This window comes from Entelurus aequoreus, linkage group LG15 (assembly GCF_033978785.1).
Source record: "Entelurus aequoreus isolate RoL-2023_Sb linkage group LG15, RoL_Eaeq_v1.1, whole genome shotgun sequence".
NCBI lineage: Eukaryota > Metazoa > Chordata > Actinopteri > Syngnathiformes > Syngnathidae > Entelurus > Entelurus aequoreus.
Window position 1 is genome coordinate 37,289,079 of NC_084745.1, and position 5,697 is coordinate 37,294,775.

The following is a 5,697-nucleotide window of genomic DNA, read 5'->3' on the forward strand; positions in this document are numbered from 1 at the left end:
CTTATGTTGGCAACTTTTCCCTAATGCCTCTGTTTCCAATGTCATTTATTTTACTTACAAATGCAGCAGCCGTCTTTGCAAAGGAATGTTTTAGTACGCATCAATTGCACCCATGACAGCCCAATTTTTACTTTACATTCTGCACTTAATTACAGTTTTTGATACCCCATCCATCTTACAGTTATTCCATGCGCTTATTTATTTGTATTGTACTGTGAAGCATTGTACAAGGCGTCTTTCTTGATTTATGTGTGCTATAATATTTATGACTTGCAAAGTAACATACCTCACTGCATTCCTCCTTGGGTCAAAAGTTACTTCTCCCGCAGCTAAACAAGAGCAATTAGCCTCTTTACCCTGTAGTGCTCTTAAGGGGGTTTTCCTCTTTAAAAGTGTTCTGAATGCCAAAGACTTGCAAAGTGCCTAGTATGGCAGACAGAAACTAATTCAAAATCATTGGTATAAAAGCTAAGTGGCTAATTCGGAATGTATCGTTTAAAAAACAGATGTCCAACGTGCAAGTATGCAAAATCAAATGAGTAACTGAATGTGCAAATGAACCATAACTTGACTCCAAACTCACTGACAGAAGCAGATTCTGTGCACAGGTTGAAAATATCAGTAGATTGTTGACTGCAGCCATTATTAGACAGTTATACGTAGTTCATAGGGTAAACATTTTGAGACACAAATCATACATGGAAAGGAGTGTGCAGTTTCATTAATTTTCAATCAATCAATCAATCAATGTTTATTTATATAGCCCTAAATCACAAGTGTCTCAAAGGGCTGCACAAGCCACAACGACATCCTCGGTACAGAGCCCACAATTTTGTAAAAAATGTTACTACTATTTTATATTTTTCTGTGTCTGCTTGTTAAACCCTCCAACATTCTGTCTTAACTCCGTCTAGAAGTGTTATTAAGTACACAAACATTATTTTAATATACGTAGCGTTACTACAGCTATTATGCAGAATTTGTGCTTACGTTATATTTCTGTATACAGTAGAAAAATTCAACCATAATATCTGATAAGAGTATCAATAATGGTAAATTCTAGTAATCATCCACTTCTATAAGACTCGATACAAAGAGCACAACATTTTCCAAAAATAAATTAGACATTAAATGTTTGTATATTGTCTATTATGTAGTTTTTAAGTTTTGTTTTACCAATAATGCTTTGTTTACTCCAAGAAGTCACAATTTTATAACAGACTGCTGTACAGTAATTGCTTAAAGTTTTACTTTGCTTGCAAGTGTATCTCTTTAGACAGCTTTCCAGCTATTCACCTTCTACTGTATGTAGGCTGTGCAGTACATATTTTGTGTGGCTTTTAGGGGTTTACTTTGGATCCAATTCCAATGTGAAACAGTGCCACTTGTGCTCTTTAATGATCTCATTAAACGCATGTCTTAAAAACCTGAAACTTTTAAAAATGTAAGCATTTTTGCCTTTGTAAAAATTTGGTTGGAGAAGGGGATCTGATCAAGAAAATTGACGTTTGAATTTTTCAAACATAGTAGAAAAGAAATATTAATATTGGCAAATTGAATTTTAACTGTGATTCTGTTGAATGATACTCGCTTTTGAATGTGTTCTACTACTGCATTTGTAAAATATACCCAGTATATATTGTAACAATGGCAATGAAATAAATGACAATAAACTATGTGATATACTACATTTTGTGGAATTATTTTTGCGAAAAAATGTTCCTTTTGAAGAATAGACTAGTTTTTTACTGTTAGACCAGTGGTTCTTAACCTTGTTTGAGGTGCCGAACCCCACCAGTTTCATATGTGCATTCACCGAACGCTTCTTTAGTGAAAAATAAAATGTTTTGTTTTTTTTCAAATTCAAGACAAAGTTCTATGTTTTTTGGTAACACTTTAGTATGGGGAACATGTTCTAAGTAACAAAGACTTAATTTAGACTGTTTTGGACACTAGGGGAACAGTGTTGGGCTAGTTACTGAAAACCAGTAACTAGTTACAGTTACTTAGGCTGACCATATTCTGAAACCCCAAAAAGAGGACACATATATGCGTGCCAAGGCGGGCAGCACGCCAAGGCCGGGACTAGGTGAAAATTTGCCAATGATACTCGAACTTGCTTCATAAGTAATATATTCATTTAAATAAAACATTTTTTCTCCTATTTTGACAGTAGTATTGGCGCTAGGAATTTTCAAAATGGGGTCCCAGGGACCCCATCAAGTCATAAAAATGGGGTGCCACAGTAAATTTTTGGGGTACCACTTTTTTGTAAGCATTTTGAAAATAAATGACAAATTTATGCATTATCCGGTTATATCTCACATTCTATGTTGTGTTTTGGAAAAAGGTTGTCATAAACGTTACTTAATTCATTAAAAAAAATAATACAAAAGAAAACAAATGTGTATACATATGTAAATGTATTCAGTTATAAACATTCTTTCACTTTCTTCTTTCCTTCATGGATCTAAACTTTACCACTGCTGCTAGTTTTTTCTATGTTTTTATTGAATAAGTTGTAGGTGTATTTATTTCAGTATAAAAGTGTAAAAAGTGTTTTGCTTGGGTCATGAAATTATGATAATGGTGTGCCAGGGCATACATACATTTTATATATTTAACGCTTAAATCTCTGGAGTCTACATCAACTTCAGATCCATTCCTCATTTCAAAATGTTTTAGTTTTTTTATGTTGTGATTTTTGTTTGTTTGTTTTCCGCCCTTTTTTGTCAAACAAAACTATGTTTTTTATGGCAAACACACAAAATATGCAAAATCTTCCACCAAAAATATTTTTCTTAGTGGAATATTTGATGTGAAGTAATCGGAACCTTTGATAGGTCAATAATTCATAATAACATTGATTTTGGTTATTATTATTATGTTTTGAGCAATGACAATTTGAAAGAAAAAAAAACATTTTTGTTTTATTAATCAACATTGCAACTGTTTCTAAATTACAGTTCACCTGTAAGCTTTTTTATTTCACTTTTGTTATGTTTTTGTTTATTTTAATAGTATTTTTAGAATGTGCTGTGGGCCTTTAAAATCAATCAATCAATGTTTATTTATATAGCCCTAAATCACAAGTGTCTCAAAGGGCTGTACAAGCCACAACGACATCCTCGGTACAGAGCCCACATACGGGCAAGGAAAAACTCACCCCAGTGGGACGTCAATGTGAATGACTATGAGAAACCTTGGAGAGGACCGCATATGTGGGTAAACCCCCCCCCCCCCCCCCCCCCCCCCTCTAGGGGAGACCGAAAGCAATGGATGTCGAGTGGGTCTGACATAATATTGTGAAAGTCCAACACATCAGCGAGAGTCCAGTCCATAGTGGGGCCAGCAGGAACCATCCCGAGTGGAGACGGGTCAGCAGCGATGAGATGTCCCCATCTGATGGACAGGCTAGCGGCCCACCCCGGGTTTGGAGCAGAGTAGAAAAGAAAAGAAAAGAAACGGCATATCAACTGGTCTAAACAGGGAGTCTATTTAAAGGTTAGAGTATACAAATGAGATTTAAGATGAGACTTAAATGCTTCTACTGAGGTAGCATCTCTAACTTTTACCGGGAGGGCATTCCATAGTATTGGAGCCCGAATAGAAGACGCTCTATAGCCCGCAGACTTTTTTTGGGCTCTGGGAATCACTAATAAGTCGAAGTTCTTTGAACGCAGATTTCTTGCCGGGACATATGGTACAATACAATCGGCAAGATAGGCAGGAGATTGACCGTGTAGTATTTTATACGTAAGTAGTAAAACCTTAAAGTCGCATCTTAGGTGCACAGGAAGCCAGTGCAAGTGAGCCAGTATAGGCGTAATATGATCAAACTTTCTTGTTTTTGTCAAAAGTCTAGCAGCCGCATTTTGTACCATCTGTAATCTTTTAATGCTAGACATAGGGAGGCCCGAAAATAAAACGTTACAGTAATCGAGACGAGATGTAACGAACGCATGGATAATGATCTCAGCATCGCTTGTGGACAAAATGGGACGAATTTTAGCGATATTACGGAGATGAAAGAAGGCCGTTTTAGTAACACTCTTAATGTGCGACTCAAACGAGAGAGTTGGGTCGAAGATAATACCCAGATTCTTTACCGAGTCACCTTGTTTAATTGTTTGGTTGTCAAATGTTAAGGTGGTATTTTTAAATAGATGTCGGTGCTGAGCAGGACCGATAATCAGCATTTCCGTTTTCTTAGCGTTGAGTTGCAAAAAGTTAGCGGACATCCATTGTTCATTCATTAAGACACGCCTCCAGCTGACTACAATCCGGCGTGTTGGTCAGCTTTAGGGGCATGTAGAGTTGGGTGTCATCCGCATAACAGTGAAAGCTAACACCGTATTTGCGTATGATGTCACCTAGCGGCAGCATGTAAATACTAAAGAGTGCAGGGCCAAGAACCGAACCCTGGGGAACTCCGCACGTTACCTTAACATAGTCCGAGGTCACATTGTTATGGGAGACACACTGCATCCTGTCAGTAAGATAAGAGTTAAACCAAGACAAGGCTAAGTCTGTCATCCCAATACGCGTTTTGATACACTCTAATAAAATATTATGATCAACAGTATCGAAAGCGGCGCTAAGATCAAGAAGCAGCAACATAGATGAAGCATCAGAATCCATCGTTAGCAATAGATCATTAGTCATTTTTGCGAGGGCTGTCTCCGTAGAGTGATCTGCCCTGAAACCGGATTGAAAAGGTTCACAGAGATTGTTAGACGCTAAGTGTTCATTTAGCTGCTGTGCTACAATTTTTTCGAGGATTTTCGAGATAAACGGAAGGTGGGACACCGGCCGGTAGTCCACCAGGAGATCAGGATCGAGGTTAGGTCTTTTGAGTAGAGGATGAGCAACCGCTTTTTTGAATGCTAGGGGAACAGTGCCAGAGGAAAGTGATAAGTTTATAATATTTAATACTGATGGACCTAATAATACAAAAAGCTCCTTGATAAGTTTCCCAGGAATTGGGTCAAGTAAACATGTTGTTTGTTTTGTCCCATTTACACATTAAAAAAAATTAAAAACATTAGCTGTGGGCCGCAAATGGTAAAAAAATTAAATAAATTGCGTCCTTTCTGATTTCAATGCATTAAAAAGACACAAAAAGTGTGTTAACGCCAACACTGCTTGACAGTATAACAAAATAAGTCACACTTATATTCTGTAACATTCACAGTTTTGGAAAAAAAGTGCAGAGGTAGAAATATTCAAAATAACCTCTTGTATATAATCTAAACATAAATAATGCCTCAAAAGAAGTTAATTACATTTAAACAAAAAAACAGCAGACGAGCTCTCGCCCTGCACAGCTGTTTTGTGCTTTGCAGTGTCGATATGGGCTTGTAGATCTTTGGCCCCTTTATTTGCCACAGATATACACGTTCCTGCTTTGCACACAGTTCATTCTGCTTCCCATGTGTCACAGCCAGGACCAAAACACAAATACTTTTTCCGCAAATCATCCGTGAAGTTGCATTTACTTTTCGGCATTTCTTGTTTTCATGTCTGTCTCCCCTCACTAGCTCTCTCGCTCTGTGTCTCTGCCCCTCCCTCACGAATGTTTCTGCGTGCGCACCTTCACAGTTTGTTTTGTTTAACCCCTTCTTAACGTAACCCTGGACGTACATTGAAAATACACGCAACCCTAACTCAAAATGCCGGACATTTGAGGCATTTAAG

The 5,697-nt window shown here is 37.4% G+C and overlaps 1 protein-coding gene across 3 annotated transcripts in view; it reads left to right on the plus strand.

Moving 5' to 3' along the window:
- The window catches only part of LOC133630115 (nuclear receptor-binding protein 2-like), a 39,837-nt gene extending 38,161 nt beyond the window's left edge, over positions 1-1,676 (plus strand). For all 3 annotated transcript variants that reach the window (XM_062021433.1, XM_062021435.1, XM_062021436.1), the window contains exon 18: positions 1-1,676. This exon is cut by the window's left edge and continues 366 nt beyond it. The gene's annotated coding sequence lies outside the window, so the exon portion shown is untranslated.
- The last annotated feature ends 4,021 nt before the right edge of the window (positions 1,677-5,697 follow it).